Source organism: Hordeum vulgare, chromosome 5H (genome assembly GCF_904849725.1).
Source record: "Hordeum vulgare subsp. vulgare chromosome 5H, MorexV3_pseudomolecules_assembly, whole genome shotgun sequence".
Classification (NCBI taxonomy): Eukaryota; Viridiplantae; Streptophyta; class Magnoliopsida; order Poales; family Poaceae; genus Hordeum; species Hordeum vulgare.
The window spans coordinates 349,192,668-349,210,107 of record NC_058522.1 but is presented as its reverse complement, the minus strand read 5'-3'; positions in this window follow the sequence as shown (position 1 = coordinate 349,210,107).

Genomic DNA, 17,440 nt, shown 5'->3' with positions numbered 1-17,440 from the left:
AAATTTAACCCGCTTTGAGCTGATTCGACAAACATTTGTCTTTTTCATGAGAGGTGGATAAAAGCTTTTGACACCCAACCCATTTGGTCAATTATATATTAAATATGGCCGAGTATTTTAGAAAAAAATATTTGGTCCAATTTTGCAACAAATATATGGTAGGTCCTTCACAAAAAAACTCATTTTGGGTACTCGAAAAATGAAAAATGAATTTTTCGTCCGAAGTAAATGAAAACTTCCTTAGGAAAGATTGTTTTCCATTCCAATATGCACCCTTGTACACAATATGAGATCATTTGAACAAACTATGCCATGAATGTGGCCATGAGATTGATCATTTGGCTTGAAATCCATGAACCTTCACAGATGATAGCTCATTAGTGAGAAGAGTTTTTAAAAATAAATTGTCGTATTACAAGTTTGTTATTTTTCCTCGTACCTTGGTCATATATAATGACACAATGTGAAGGTTTACCAAATTTTTTATTTTTTTTGAATTTTTCATGCATGTTTCAAAACGCGGTCAAAATAGTGGTCATGACCGCTCGTAGCTAGGGGTGGAATTTTGCAAAGTTTTTTATGTTTCTCTGATTAAATAGATACTTATGTTACCTAGAAAATATTTTTGGAAAAAATAAAGAGCAAATATGATGTAGGTGTTGTTCAAATTTGACCCACTTCCAACCGAATTAGCGAAAATTAGTCTAAATGACAAAAAAATAGATAGAAAGATCGGAATTGCATACAACTCGGTGATCATCCATAAAATGTGGTCTAAGTTGAGTGAAAATTTTATTGATGCCCTCTTGCATAATATTTTTATAGCCGTTAACAAAATCTCCTTATTTTTAACACTTGGAAACTAGTATTTTAAATTGAAGATGTTCCCAACCAATGAGAACTCTTCCCACGGATCATCACACTATATCCAATCTGAGCCGTCCATACTTGATGGATCCAACGCTTCTCACTCCACTCTCAGGAAGCGAACCCAAACCCTAGCAGCCTGTGGCTCACTCTCCTCGCCCGACCCTCTTCCTACAGAGAACACGCGCCGTCGCCTCTCTCTCTCCCTCTCCCATCTCGTCGCCAGATCCAACCCAGCAGTAGTTGACCATCTCCGGCCATGCGCGGTAGCCTACCATCTTCGGCGAGCCCACGTGATCCCCTCGCTTCTCAACTCCATCTTCTCCTACTAGATCCGACGGACGCGACCTCCTTCGGCTACGCACCCAATCGAACAAGAGGGCCGTTCCCGTGCCCCTCCTGCTGCTCGCGCTCGCTCTGCTTGTCGGAGGCGCCAGCGGGTAGCCGCAGCAGCAGGCCCCGCCGGTGCCGCCGGAGCTGAGGCTCGTCGAGGTGCAGCTCACGGTGCTCACCAACGACGTCGCGCAAACCATCTATGACCGCTTCAGCTTCAGCGTCTCCGCCCTCCTCATCCATTTCTGCCTCCGTCGGTGCCGCATGTCGGCCTTGCTCTGTTTTCGTGTCGGGTTCCGTCGGTGGTCGATGGGGACTGACCTTGGTTGCGTTTTGGCCGGCCGATGGTTTGCGCAGGCAGGAGGACTGGAACGGTGCCTTCAACTACACCTCCGACCTCGGCTTCATGCAGCGCTGCCAAGCCCAAACCAGAGGTGATCCATCCACGTCCTGGCATGACGAATCTTGATCCATTCTTGGGTGCAACTCACGTGTTTGCTGAATTTCTCCCTCACCGATTGGTTATTTGTGGATGTATGAATCTTGGTTTGGGTTTCAGAGTGGAAGGGGAGGCCGTTCCCGTTCTGCAGGGGCTGCAGCTTCTACCGCTACTAGCCTGACACGCAGGGGCCGGAGCAGATCCAGATCGTGTGAGCCAGCACCTTCATTCATGGCCAAACGTCCAAATCGATTTGCGGGGCGATGCCTGCCGACCCGCTCTGCTGCGTCAAGACATCCAGAGGTTTGTCCGTTCCATCTTTTTTGAGATCAGTTTAATCGGCGAGGCTTTGGTTTGTTTATTGAGGAAATATCTGTGATCTTGCATGAGGAGGTATATTTGGTGCCTGGTGTCGGTTGGTGGAAAAATTTGCAGGGGTGGGGGATGGTTGCTCCGATGTTCATTTGGGGTAAACGTGGTTACCCGTGGGCTAAGCGGAGCAATGTAGTTCAGGGTAGGTAGCTAATGGTTTTTCTTAGTTAAATAGGCACTACTGATGGCGATGTCCTGATAGGGGAGGGACAGAAAGCAACTCCTTCGATGCTGTATGGGAATATTCTTTCATCTTAACTGATGGAATTTATACCACCAACACACACCCAAACAGATTGAATTTAAATATGTTTGTGTAGCTCTTATTGTAGTAGCTCATATGCTTGATCCAGTTCGAACCTTTGCTTAGTAGGATCTGTAGGTTATCGCGGCACACACACACTGATGCTGTGTTGCTGTTGCATAATGTGCTTTTGCAACTGCGCAGAATGAGTTTACTGGTCTCCTTGGGACCGGAGAAGCAGAATGTTACTTTGTAGAATCATTGTTCAGCCTCTTTGTTTATATATGCGGAGTACTTATTCATTTTATTTTATCCTCCTGGCAGGCTCTTCTAGCTTAAACTATGAACATTTCCGTCACATACCGTCTCTTTAAATCTGAATCTTGATTGCTTCTGTTTCACATGTCATTATACTCTACATAAAAAAATCCTAGCTAGTTTGAGAACATTTTAGTCGCTCCATAAACACATACTAATTAATGTTAGTCATACTATTTATGTACATTTCATTTGCTGTCAATTCTTGCTTCTAAGTTATTGGATTCCTCATTGACCATTGTTTGATGTTCTCAAATAGGGGAATATGTCGATTTGTCATTGTCTTGTCGTTAGAAATCCTAAATTTGGGTCTTTCTTTTACCTAAAGTCCTTGCTGCAGAGGTTGTTGTTCGACAAACCTACTTCCTCTAGCTAATTGTAACTGTTAACGAAAGATACTTATTGTTCTTCTGCAGGAGAATGGTCAGGAGTCTGAACCAATGAATGACCATGAGGGGAGACATTACACATGCTACCTACCAGTCAAAGAAACCAAGACCATGAAGTCGATTGTCCCACAGAATGCAACCAATGTTATCATAGAAAGCGAACGGAAAGTTTACAGTCTTCTATGCTTGACTACAGACATACATTTAAGTTCACCATACTGAATTTCATATGGCTTAGGTGTAGTAGCGCAGTAAATCCTTAATTCAGCATTACACGTGTTCTAGGAAAAATTATAAAACCAACACATAACTCTTGAAACAAAAACGATGGACCAGATCTGATTTATCTTTTCTGATTTGTTTGTGAAACTGTAGACAAGAGTTGGTGTCTGTTTTCATGTGCTTTCTTGTGCATATGAGCATATGTTTCCTGGCCCTGGAACAAACAAACATATGATGATTTAATTATTTGACTGAATCTAGACCGTATAATAAGGTCCAAGTAGTGTATGCTTAAGAGAAATTTTGGAGTGCTTACTGCCAAGTATTTGTTTCAAAAATCACCCGTCAACATCTAAACTCAACAGACTTAGTTTTGCATTTTACAAAATGTCAAAAATATAGAAACCAGTTGATGATTTTGCAGACCTGATGAGGTGGAGAAGAAGGACCACCGGCTGTCCGGCTCCATGGTCCAATACACCATGGACCTCCAGCCCCACATTAGCTGCACCCCCCTCTCACCCCGAGAGCGACAAGGTCTTTCTTCTCCTCCCTGGAACATGCATCTCTCTCTTTTGCTGATGACAGATCCCATATTCTAGTAAGTGTTGTACAAATTCATGATTTTTTCAGTGATTAGAATGAGTAGAATAATTGAGGAAACCTCATGGTGTTGGTGTATACGAATCCATCCATTAGATCAGAGTAAAGCCAATCTGAAGAGCTTGATTCAGTTTGTTATGGGATGAGCTTCTTATCTGATTACGAGCATCCTTTTTGTTCTATTGTACAGTAGTATGTTTTTCTATACTACTATATAGCGTATCATTATATAGTGTATCAGTTTGAATCAGACATTGAAATACTATCCGGCCATTCACAGGCTTCCATCCAACGGCCTACAGTGCTTGGATTCACAGCTACATTGGCTCTGGGTGCCATCTGGGTCATTCCAAAGGCAGCCATGAATTGTCATAGAGTCAAAATTATTTGGTTCATTCTACATGTAGTAGATACTATGTTATTCTCATTTTTAGGAACTATAATTTAAGAATTTTGGGTGTGGGTTCCTCTTGTCCCGTGTGACAGTCACATAACTAACTGAACGCATTAGCAAAACTGCAGAAGAACAACGACCCTTCTACTTGGAAAATATATAAGCTTTAGTAACCAACAACTGAATTACCACGAGGTTCCTGAACCTGGCAGCTCATCTACTGACCTTTCATGCTTTTCCGAGAAATGCAATCCATAAACCTACTACTTGAAAAAAGAACTAGTATATTATGCACTCATCATTCTTAATGTTTTGCTCCTCATGGCATTGTAACACATTGATCATGTTTACTGCTACTGTATTTTACTGCATTTTCAATTAACTGCTTATTTTCATAAAAGTTCCTAAGAGTGTGCTTCTGAATTGCATTTGTAGAAGAAGGGCCATGCCTATGCGACTGCCTCGGGCTGGGGCTGGTGCACCTTGGGCTGGGGCTAGGTTGTATCAGCTCCGCCTGGGAGAAGTTGCAGCAGTGCCTGAGTGGCAAGGAGAAGGCCTGGGTGCTGATGTGCCATTCTATTGTGTAGATGTGTTATTGTTCTATTATGCAATTCTATCTGTTCTTGCTATATTCCTGTGTAAGGAAATGTATTCAAGAGATGACTTATTGTGTTATGTAAACCTGGGAGATGTATTATGCAATGTTATATGATGGATGATTTTAATTTGACTTGGATTTTCTTGATTTGAATATGAAATATTGTTGGATTTAATATTGGACAAATAATTGGGGTGAAAAGGCCCAACAAATAAAATGAAACCAAAAATGAAAAAGACCAAAACTGAAACTGGACCAAATGTATTTGGGCACTAAAAGGCTAGGGCCCAAATTATAATGATAAATTTTTTTCGAAAAAAACATACTAAAGTGGCTGTAAATAGGCTAAGGCCCAAAAGAAGTCCAATAAGAAAAAGCCAAAAAAAATAAAACCAGCCCATGTGATCAATTGAAATGGGTTGGGCTGATTTCAACTATGATGTTTTGATTTCGTCGTAACTTTGCCACGTAGGACTGGGTTATATTGTCAACGATGATTTAGGATCGTCGTAAAGGTTACGACGATCCAGGAATCATCGTAGAAGTTACGACGATTTCGATCAAAACGTCGGTGCTGTTCATTTCTGACGCTCCATTTTCGACGCTTGGTTTTTCGTCGTGAGATCGTCGTAAACTAAAAACCGTGATGATGTAGCAACGAAAATATAGCTCGTGTATTAGCATATTCCTTGTAGTGGCAAGAGGAGCTAAACAGTTTCACACGCAACGAAGTATGGTCATTGGTAGAACGATCAACTGAGGAACATAATGTCATTGGAACTAAATGGATTTTCAAGAACAAGGAAGATGAGAACGGGACTGTTCTACGCAACAAGGCAAGGTTAGTAGCACAGGGGTACTCCCAAGTTGAAGGTTTGGACTTTGGTGAAACTTTCGCCCCTGTTGCTCGTCTTGAGTCAATTCGCATTTTATTGACCTATGCTGCTTTCAATGGTTTTACCTTGCATCAAATGGATGTGAAAAGTGCTTTTCTTAACGGTCCTCTACAAGAAGAGGTATATGTATCACAACCACCTGGGTTTGTTGACCCTCATCACAAAGACCATGTATATAAACTTCACAAGGCACTTTATGGTCTTAAACAAGCACCCCGTGCTTGGTACGATCATCTTAAGAAGTTCCTACTCGATGATGGCTTTGTGGTGGGGGTGATCAATCCCACTCTTTTTACTAAGAGGGAAAATGGTGATTTGATCTTATGCCAAATCTATGTAGATGACATCATTTTTGGTTCTCCTAACATCCATTTGTGCAAGAAGTTTGCGGCCTCCATGACCAAGACCTTTGAGATGTCACTCAACACGGACTTGAAGTTCTTTCTTGGTTTTCAAATACAACAATTTCAAGAAGGGATTTTCTTGTCTCAAACTAAGTACCTCAAAGACATTCTTGAGAAATTTGATATGACAAATGCTAAACCAATGAAGACACCGATGGCCACCGATGTAGTTCTAAATGAAGACTCAAACGGTATTCCTTTTGACCCATCCACTTATCGCTCCATGATTGGTTTGCTACTTTATCTTTGCGCATCTAGACCGGACATCATGTTAAGTGTAGGAATATGTGCTAGATTTCAAGCTTCCCCTATGGAAAGCCATCACACGGCGGTTAAGCACATTCTTAGATACCTTGTTCACACCCCAAAGTTAGGCTTATGGTACCCTAAGGATGCAAAGTTTGATCTTATTGGGTATTCTGATGCGGATTGGGCCGGTGATAAAGTGGGACGGAAATCCACTTCCGGTGCATGTCAGTTTCTTGGACGCTCGTTGGTAAGTTGGTCCTCGAAGAAGCAGAACTGTGTTTCTCTCTCCACGGCCGAGGCCGAATATATTGCAGCCGCAAGCTGTGCTACTCAATTGCTATGGATGAGGCAAACACTGAAGGATTATGGTATCACGTATCGACACGTTCCTCTTCTCTGTGATAATGAAAGTGCCATAAAGATATCCGTGAACCCCATTGATCATCCTCGCACAAAACATATTGATATTAGGTATCATTTCTTGAGAGACCATGTGCAAAAGGGTGTCATTGATATTACCCATGTGGGTACCGACATGCAGTTAGCCGACATTTTCACCAAGCCACTTAGCGTAGCTAGGTTCTGTCAACTTAGGCGTGAACTTGGTATCTTGGAGCTTGAAAACATATCTTGAAACCTTGCACACATAAATACACTCACATTATGGTTGTGTCTTGATGCGCGCATATATTTAGGGGGAGTGCGTCGTAATTCTATGTGTTTTCAAGCTTACAACATACGCACCGATCATTTCATGCATGTAATGCTTCTAGGAAAACAGTGCTCATAGTTTGGTTTATATATATATATACCATGCAAGTCATCATCATCAAAACAAAAATTACCAGAACCGGCTTCTCCCTTCTCCTCCCTCTCTCGGACGTCCGGCTCATCTCGGACGTCCGGCGCCAGAACATCCTCCGGACGTCCGACGCCCCTCGGACGTCCGACGCGGCAATACCTCCTCCGGACGTCCGACCAGTGCCGGTCGTCCGACGCAAGAAGGACCTCCGGACGTCCGACGCCTCTCGGACACCCGACGCCTCGGGGCCCCTATATAAAGCTGGGCGCGGGGCTGGGCTTTTGCCCTAATCCCCAGCGCCCCCTTTTTCCCAGCCGCCGGCGCCAGCCCAGGGAACCGCTCGAGGAGCTCCTCCCCAGCGCCCAGTCCTGGTTCTCCCGAGCCGCTCTCCTCCACGGATCCCCTCCTTCTTCCTCCGTATTCTTCGCAGGATCCATCCTCAGGTCGCTCCTCCATCTCCTTCCGCGTTGGATTTGATTTCTCTCATGTATCTCCATGCCTGTTCCTCATTTGGGGAGTTTTCATTCGCATAGGGCTTCATGGGCAAGACCAAGCACACCGCTTGGAAGACCGTGGCCGGCTCATCCTCTCGCACCCCTATGAACACGGGGTCGGAATCGGATGAGCCACACCGTCCCTTCAAACGGACTGCTCGGCGTTCGCCGTATCCCTCGCCGTCTGATGATGCTGACTCCGACTTCAAGGAGGAGCTTGCCGCCAAGGAACTTCCTCAACCCGTCGCTCGAAGGTCCAAGCTCGGGTCTCGCAGGGCGTCCTACATGCCACAACCGCCTCCTGCCCAGCCTGCATGTGAAGCTCGCCGCATCTCCTTAGAGCCTCCTGCCACATTAGGTCGTAATATCACAAACTTCACCACACTTGGGGCAGCTTCCTATCTTACTTTCCGCCGCGACGTAAATCAATACGAGGTCGGCAGTGATTCTACGGATTCACGTTTTCACACAAATGTCCAGGCGGACATATTTACCACCGTCATAGTCCCTAAGGGGTTATCTAATCATCTTTTCATTGATGTTGAGCATCTTCGCATGCACCCGACGAAATATCCGGGTGCCATTGAGTTTATTGAGTCATCGGGGCTTGCCGCCCCGTTTGCTTTTCATTGCGACTATAATGCTGCTGCCATTCACCAGTTCTATGCCACATGCCATTTTGGCTTCGACAACACTGTCACCTGGATCACCTCCGACGTTCGCTTCAAAGCCACTTATGCTACTTTTGTTGCCGCACTGGGTTTTCCCCATTCCGGTTATAAAATACATAAGGATGATCCTAACCATGCGCCTAAGACTATTGACGTGTGTGGACACCTAATCAAACCACTACGCGATCTTGATGCGGATGAGCGCCTGAAGGACCTTAACCAGGTATCCATCTGGCGCTCACCTTACTTCATTATCTTTCAGTGTGTCATCCGCACCATCTATCCCAATATGGGTGATAAGGGTTCTTGCAGTGGCTATTGTATCGACATCATGTACCACTTGTTCGAGAACCCCAAGAGAAAAATCAATGTGCCCCATTTCCTATGGCATGAGATTAGACTTGCTAGCTTTCAGTACAAGCGAGCCTTTCCTCACGCTCCTTTCATCCAGGCACTTATTAACCACGTTGCTGATTTCTCTGTGGCTACCACCCACATCCATCGCAAGTGGGCCATTCCCGCTCACATGGCAGATGACTTTGCTCCCAAGAGCGCCCCTTCTTCCTCTACTACCACTTGCCGCACTGCTGCACGGGCCGCCACCCCTTCATCTAGCTCCGCTTCTCTCGGTCGCATTGCCAAATTCCTTGGCAAAGCTCACTCTGCTTTGATGAAGGCTGTCTCCTTTCAGTGTGGTCAAACCCATGATGTGGTTTCCCGCTTAGTTTCCTCTCAGAATGCCCTCAAGGCTCGTCTGAGAGCCTCGGGCGATCTTGATGTGAGTGATGATGAGGCCCCTCATGCTGCTCCTTCCATTGATTTTGGCTTCCCTTCTGATCCTGAGTGGTCTGAGTTCTTTGACGAGGCTGGGGGCAGTGGTTTGGCTGATGATGCTGCTGATGATGGTGATGCGCCTTGAGTTTGGTTGGTGCTCTTGATGGCTCCCTTTTTGGTACTTGGTGCCAAAGGGGGAGTAATGTATCGTAGTTAAAATTTTAAATTCTCGTCATTTTTAGTCTTTGGAGATTTAATGTAATGGATAAAACTCATGTATGGCTACTTATGAATGGTTGTGACTTGCTATGATATCATCATAGACTATTATGTCTTGATCCTTTATTTCTATGATGATCTATTATCCTTCCATGTTGATCCATTTGGAGCTTCGATTTCTTTATCATGCATATCTTAAGGGGGAGCTCCGTACTAAATATCTCCTAGACTATAATGTATGTTTTAATATTTTTGAGACCTATGTATATGTTGTCATCAACTACCAAAAAGGGGGAGATTGAAAGTGCATGCTATGCCCCTAATTGTCTTTTGGTGTTAATGACAACACATACATAGGAAACTAATCCTATTTGTTGAGTGTATCTCAGGACGGCAGGTACTTTAGTAGATTAAGATTTATGTGCCATAGGTTGCCTGAAAAGATTGGTGATGTATATTTCGAGAAGACTCGGGATTAAGAAGAGATGCTGTAGAATAGTCTTTTGAGTTTACAGATATTGAGTATAGGGATCCCGCACTATTAAGAGGGGATCACAGGCTTTGCGATAAACTTGCTCATACCACGTCTCTACAAACATAGCAAACACCACATACTGTCCACTGTCTACAATTCAATATATGTCCAATTACCTCGGACTTCCGGCTCCCTCCGGACGTCCGAGGGCCGGACATCCGGCTCCCTCCGGAAATCCGCAGCCAGACACCAGTAGTCTGTAAGGCTTATATCTCGGAAATCCGGCTCCCTCCGGACGACCGAGGGCCGGACGTCCGGCCAAGCTCCGGAAATCCGGAGGTCAACACCAGTAGAATGTGTGCACTTTATCTTGGAAATCCGGCTCCCTCCGGATGTCCGAGCGCCGGATGGCCGACACCCATCGGAAATCCGGAAGCCACCACCAGTAGAACTTGTGCTGTATAACACAGACTTCCGGGCCACTCCAGACGTCCGTATGCTGATGAATTCAAATATGTTCAGGCACATCTGTAGGCCTCGGACGACCGACCCCTGTCGAACGTCCGGCCGCTGATGAATTCACAAGAGTTCCAGTCATGCCTACAAGTCTCGGACGAACGACCCCTGTCGGACGTCCGGCCCCTCACGGACGCCCGGACTTCCGACAAGTGTCGGACGTCCGGACTCTGTGTGACTTATTGCACCTCCAACGGCTGGATTTCACTCCACACTATAAGTACTCTTCTCCCACCTCGTGAAAGGGTGTTCAACACAGAAATAATACACCCAAGAACACCTTTCCTCTCACTCACTCTTGTCTACACCAAATCCTAGATCCCAAGAGCATTTGTGAGTCCTTTTGAGTGTTGTTCCAATCAAAAGATAGATCGTCTCCCTCTCCTCCTTCCCACCAAAGTGATTTGTGATTTGAGCAAGTTTTGAGCAATCCCCGTGATCTTGTTACTCTTGGAGGTTGGAGACTCCTAGGCGGTAGGAGTCTTCGGAGAGGAATCAAACCATTATGATATCCCCCGGAAAGTTTCTGAAGGTTTGGAAGCCACCTCAAGGCTTACCACTAGTGGTTGAGAAACGCCTTCGTGGAGTTATCTCAAAGGGAGAATAGGGTTTGCGTTCGTGGAGTTGGTGTGCCTTCGTGGTAACATCCGCCCCTCTAACGGTGACGTAGCTTCCCTCCAAGGAAGTGAACATCGGGATACATCCTTGTCTCTCTCGGAGTTTCGGTTATTCCTAACCCTAACTCTCTACTTGTGTTAATCCTTATTACATACTTGTATTTGCTTATTGTGTACCGCTTGCCTTGCCTCACTCCTAATAGCTTACTCTTTGTCATTGCAATTATTAGGCTTACACTTATATTCCGCACTTTAGCCTAAAATTGCCAAGTAATTATTAAAATTTGGATTTGTATCTATTCACCCCCCTCTAGGTCCATCTCGATCCTTTTCAAGCGGTCCGACGACTCGATGGTGGTGAGGTGGCGGCGCTGCTCCTTGGCGGCGTGGTGGCGCGGGGTGGCCAGTGACGCGCCCCGGGCCCAGATCTAGGCCATGCGGGGCCCATCTGGGTCCTAAGGCGGCTGCTATGTATTCTGCGCGGTGGAAAGGAGGAGCAACTTGGACGAGGGCGGCGACGCCGATGGCGTGCCTGTTGCAGCGCGATGGTAGGAGCTTTACGGGCTGGAGCTCCCGGTCGGGCCTGGTATGCTCCTGTTATTGTGTCTGGTCGGCTATTGTCGTTGACGGTGGAAGGCTGAGCCCTCGCGCATGCTGACGGTGTTCACTACAGGAATCTGAGACTTTGCCGTCTCCCATGGCTGACGGCAAAGGGGGGAACCCCGGACGGCAACGGACGACAAAAAAATATTCGGTGAAGAGGTTATTTTTCGTCTGCTTTTGGAAGGCGGATGACAAAGAATCTTTGCCATGGGGGGCAGACGGCAAATAAAATGGGATGACGGATCGGCAAACGCTCCCGTTAAGTGCTAGCGGCAGGCTGTTGGGCCCACCTTTTCTTTGTCGTCTGCCCTCCCCCCTTTGTCGTCAGCCGTGTTTGAGGCTGACGGCAAAGGGGGGCACCCAGCCCCTCTCTCCCTTCACCTTTGTCGTTAGCCCCTCCCACCTTTGCCGTCAGCCGTGTTTGAGGCCGACGGCAAAGGGGCACTCCCAGCGTGTTTCAGCCAGGCTGTGGAGCCTTTGTCGTCTGCCGCAAGGCCTTTGCCATCGGTGGGCGGACGGCAAAGGCTCAAAACAGCCCCTGTTTATTTTATTTTCTATTATACCCAGCAATTTTCACAATAATCAGGATATATATATATTTGACAGAAATAATTTTGTTTCCGTACTCATAACCGTATTAAAATAACTTTCATCCATAATGCATACATATTATGCAAGTTGCATCCGTACCAAACCATATATTACACCAACTTCATCCATGCATACAAAGTTTCATATATATCCATATACGAGAATAGTTTCAATCCAAGCTTCCGTGAAGCCATGGTAGAAAAAAACCATATTCAAGCATTCCATCAATATAATCCAAGCTTCCCGTGAAGTGAACATAATCTGCAAAATGGCAAATGAGAAAGTTAGAAGAAAAAGAAAAAGAAGAAGAAAGAGGAGGAGGAAGAGGAGAAGGAGAAGGAGAAGGAAGAGGAGAAGAAGAAGAAAAGAAGAAGGAGAAGGAGCTTCTCCCCTCCTTCTTCTCCTTCTTCTTCCTCCTTCTCCTTCTTCTTCTCTTCTTCTTCTTCTTCTTCCTTCTTTTCATTTTTTCTCTTTCTTCTCCTCTTGTCCTCTTCTTCGAGCTAAATTAGCTAATTATGCCTTTTTGGAGCTAATTATGTCATTTTGGAGGATAATTAGCTAAGTATATGTCATTTTTTATTAAATAGGCCATTTTTGAGCTAACTAAACTAATTATGTCGTTTAGGTGGAAGCCAAGCTAAGTATAGGCCATTCTAGAGCTAACTTGGGTAAAATATGTCATTTTGGAGCCAACTATGATTATTAAGGCATTTTCGAGCTAAATTGGCTAATTATGTCATTTAGGTGGAAGCCAAGCTAAGTATATAATATTCATGAGCTAACCAAGGTTCTTATGCCATTTTGAACTTATTATTTCATTTTGGAGCTAAATTAGTCGTGTTAATGAGCTAACCAAGGTTCTTATGATGTCTTTACCTAAGTAAGCTAATTATGTCGTTTTGTAGATTAATTAGCTAAGTATGTCTTCGTTGGATGAGTCTAAGCTACGTAGAAGAAGAAAGAGAAGAAGCAAGAAGAGAAGAAGAAGAAAAAGAAGAAGAAGGAGGAGGAGGAGGAGGAGGAGAAGGAGAAGGAAGAGGAGAAGAAGAAGAAAAGAAGAACGACAATAAGAAGGAGAAGAAGGATGAGAATAAGGAGAAGGAGCTTCTCTCCTCCTTCTTCTCCTTCTTCTTCCTCCTTCTCCTTATCCTTCTTCTTCTCTTCTTCTTCGTCCTTCTTTTCATTTTTCCTCCATCTTCTCCTCTTGTCCTCTTCTTTGTGCTAAATTAGCTAATTATGCCTTTTTGGAGCTAATTATGTCATTTTGGAGGATAATTAGGTAAGTATAGGTCATTTTTATTAAATAGGCCATTTTCGAGCTAACTAAGCTAATTATGTCATTTAGGTGGAAGCCAAGCTAAGTATAGGCCATTCTAGAGCTAACTTGGGTAAAATATGTCATTTTGGAGCCAACTATGATTATTAAGGCATTTTCGAGCTAAATTGGCTAATTATGTCATTTAGGTAGAAGCCAAGCTAAGTATATAATATTCATGAGCTAACCAAGGTTCTTATGCCATTTTGAGCTTATTATTTTATTTTGGAGCTAAATTAGTTGTTTTAATGAGCTAACCAAGGTTCTTATGATGTTTTTACCTAACTAAGCTAATTATGTCATTTTTTAGGATAATTAGCTAAGTATGTCTTTGTTGGATGAGTCTAAGCTACGTAGAAGAAGAAAGAGAAGAAGCAAGAAGAGAAGAAGAAGGGGAAGAAAAAGAAGAAGAAGGAGGAGGAGGAGGAGAAGGAGAAGGAGAAGGAGAAGGAAGAGGAGAATAAGAAGGACAAGAAGGAGCACAAGACGGAAGAGAAGAAGGAGAAGGAGCTTCTCTCCTCCTTCTTGTCCTTCTTCTCCTCCTTCTTCCTCCTTCTCCTTCTCCTTCTTCTTCTCTTCTTCTTCTCTTCTTCTTCTTCTTCCTTCTTTTCATTTTTCCTCTATCTTCTCCTCTTGTCCTCTTCTTCGAGCTAAATTAGCTAATTATGCCTTTTTGGAGCTAATTATGTCATTTTGGAGGGTAATTAGGTAAGTATAGGTCATTTTTTATTAAATAGGCCATTTTCGAGCTAACTAAGCTAATTATGTCATTTAGGTGGAAGCCAAGCTAAGTATAGGCCATTCTAGAGCTAACTTGGGTAAAATATGTCATTTTGGAGCCAACTATGATTATTAAGGCATTTTCGAGCTAAATTGGCTAATTATGTCATTTAGGCGGAAGCCAAGCTAAGTATATAATATTCATTAGCTAACCAAGGTTCTTATGCCATTTTGAGCTTATTATTTCATATTGGAGCTAAATTAGTCGTTTTAATGAGCTAACCAAGGTTCTTATGATCTTTTTACCTAACTAAGCTAATTATGTCATTTTGTAGGATAATTAGCTAAGTATGTCTTTTTTGGATGAGTGTAAGTTACGTAGAAGAAGAAAGAGAAGAAGAAAGAAGAGAAGAAGAAGGAGAACAAAAAAGAAGAAGAAGAAGGATGAGGAGGAGGAGAAGAAGAATGAGAAGGAGAAGGAAGAGGAGAAGAAGAAGAAAAGAAGAAGGACAAGAAGAAGGAGAAGACGAAGGAGGAGAAGAAGGAGAAGGAGGTTCTCTCCTCCTTATTGTCCTTCTTCTCCTTCTTCTTCCTCCTTCTCCTTCTCCTTCTTCTTCTCTTCTTTTTTACTTCTCCTTCTTCTTCCTTCTTTTCATTTTTCCTCTATCTTCTCCTCTTGTCCTCTTCTTTGAGCTAAAGTAGCTAATTATGTCTTTTTGGAGCTAATTATGTCATTTTGGACGATAATTAGGTAAGTATAGGTCATTTTTTATTAAATAGACCATGTTCGAGCTAACTCAGCTAATTATGTCATTTAGGTGGAAGCCAAGCTAAGTATAGGCCATTCTAGAGCTAACTTGGGTAAAATATGTCATTTTGGAGCCAACTATGATTATTAAGGCATTTTCGAGCTAAATTGACTAATTATGTCCTTTAGGTGGAAGCCAAGCTAAGTATATAATATTCATGAGCTAACCAAGGTTCTTATGCCATTTTGAGCTTGTTATTTCATTTTGGAGCTAAATTAGTCGTTTTAATGAGCTAACCAAGGTTCTTATGATGTTTTTATCAAACTAAGCGAATTATGTCATTTTGTGGGATAATTAGCAAAGTATGTCTTTGTTGGATGAGTCTAAGCTACGTAGAAGAAGAAAGAGAAGAAGCAAGAAGAGAAGAAGAAGGAGAAGAAAACGAAGAAGGAGGAGGAGGAGAACAAGAAGGAGAAGTAGAAGGAAGAGGAGAAGAAGAAGAAAAGAAGAAGGACAAGAAGAAGGGGAAGAAGGAGGAGAAGAAAGAGAAGGAGCTTCTGTGCTCCTTACTCTCCTTCTTCTTCCTCCTTCTCCTTCTCCTTCTTCTTCTCTTCTTCTTCTGCTTCCTTCTTTTCATTTTTCCTCTATCTTCTCCTCTTGTCCTCTTCGTCGAGCTAAAGTAGATAATTATGCCTTTTTGGAGCTAATTATGTCATTTGGAGGATAATTAGGTAAGTATACGTCATTATTTATTAAATAGGCCATTTTCGAGCTAACTAAGCTAATTATGTCATTTAGGTGGAAGCCAAGCTAAGTATAGGCCATTCTAGAGCTAACTTGGGTAAAATATGTCATTTTGAAGCCAACTATGATTATTAAGACATTTTCGAGCTAAATTGGCTAATTATGTCATTTAGGTGGAAGCCAAGCTAAGTATATAATATTTATGAGCTAACCAAGGTTCTTATGCCATTTTGAGCTTATTATTTCATTTTGGAGCTAAATTAGTCGTTTTAATGAGCTAACCAAGGTTCTTATGATGTTTTTACCTAACTAAGTTAATTATGTCATTTTGTAGGATAATTAGCTAAGTATGTCTTTGTTGGATGAGTCTAAGCTACGTAGAAGAAGAAAGAGAAGAAGCAAGAAGAGGATGAGAAGAAGAAGAAAAAGAAGGAGGAGGAGGAGAAGGAGAAGGAGAAGGAGAAGGAAGAGGAGAAGAAGAAGAAGAAAAGAAGAAGGACAAGAAGAAGGAGAAGAAGGAGGAGGAGAAGGAGAATGAGCTTCTCTCCTCCTTCTTGTCCTTCTTCTCCTTCTTCTTCCTCCTTCTCCTTCCCCTTCTTCTTCTCTTCTTCTTCTCTTCTTCGTCTTCTTCCTTCTTTTCATTTTTCTTCCATCTTCTCCTCTTCTTCGAGCTAAAGTAGCTAATTATGCCTTTTGGAGCTAATTACGTATTTTGGAGGATAATTAGGTAAGTATAGGTCATTTTTTATTAAATAGGCCATTTTCGAGCTAACTAAGCTAATTATGTCATTTAGGTGGAAGCCAAGCTAAATATAGACCATTCTAGAGCTAACTTGGGTAAAATATGTCATTTTGGAGCCAACTATTATTGTTAAGGCATTTTCGAGCTAAATTGGCTAATTATGTCATTTAGGTGGAAGCCAAGCTAAGTATATAATATTCATGAGCTAACCAAGGTTTCTCTGGCATTTTGAGCTTATTATTTCATTTTGGAGCTAAATTAATCGTTTTAATGAGCTAACCAAGGTTCTTATGATGTTTTTACCTAACTAAGCTAACTATGTCATTTTGTAGGATAATTAGCTAAGTATGTCTTTGTTGGATGAGTCTAAGCTACATAGAAGAAGAAAGAGAAGAAGCAAGAAGAGAAGAAGGAGAAGAAAAAGACGGAGGAGGAGGAGGAGGAGAATGAGAAGGAGACCATTATGGAGCTAACTTGGGTTAAATATGTCATTTTGGAGCTAAGTGTGCTTAATAAACCATAAATGACCATTATGCGGTTGTTAAACAAAACGTTAGAAATCACATACCATTATCGTCATCACGGCGGTGAAGCACGGTGGTTGTGGCTTGTTTCACCTAGAGAAGGCTGCCCTGGAGAAGGCCCACTGTAGAAGGGTCGTGCGATGCATTTCGGGAGATATTCTGCACCAAACATCGTTTGCAATGTGTCGTTAGCATGATGACACTCTTAAGATCACTGCATTGAAATGAAACTCACGGTCCCCGCCATGTTAATGACTGGCATCGCCGGAGGGACTTGGCCGGTCTTCTCGCACATAGACTGTACATTTGGTTTTGACAAGTCAAAAAAATAGTTATTAATGGAACGGACATTAAAATGCAAGATTTTAAATAATATGAAGAAGAAACTTACCACAAAGAGCTCGTATATGGCCCTGTTAGACGCATCATTCCGTGCCCTCTCCGCCTCCACCAATGCAGTCGTCCTCTCCTCCAGCTCCTTCATCTCCTTATCCTTCTCCGCCAAAACCGCCTGCATTGCCTCCCTCTCTTTCAGAATAGCAGCCTGCAACACAAC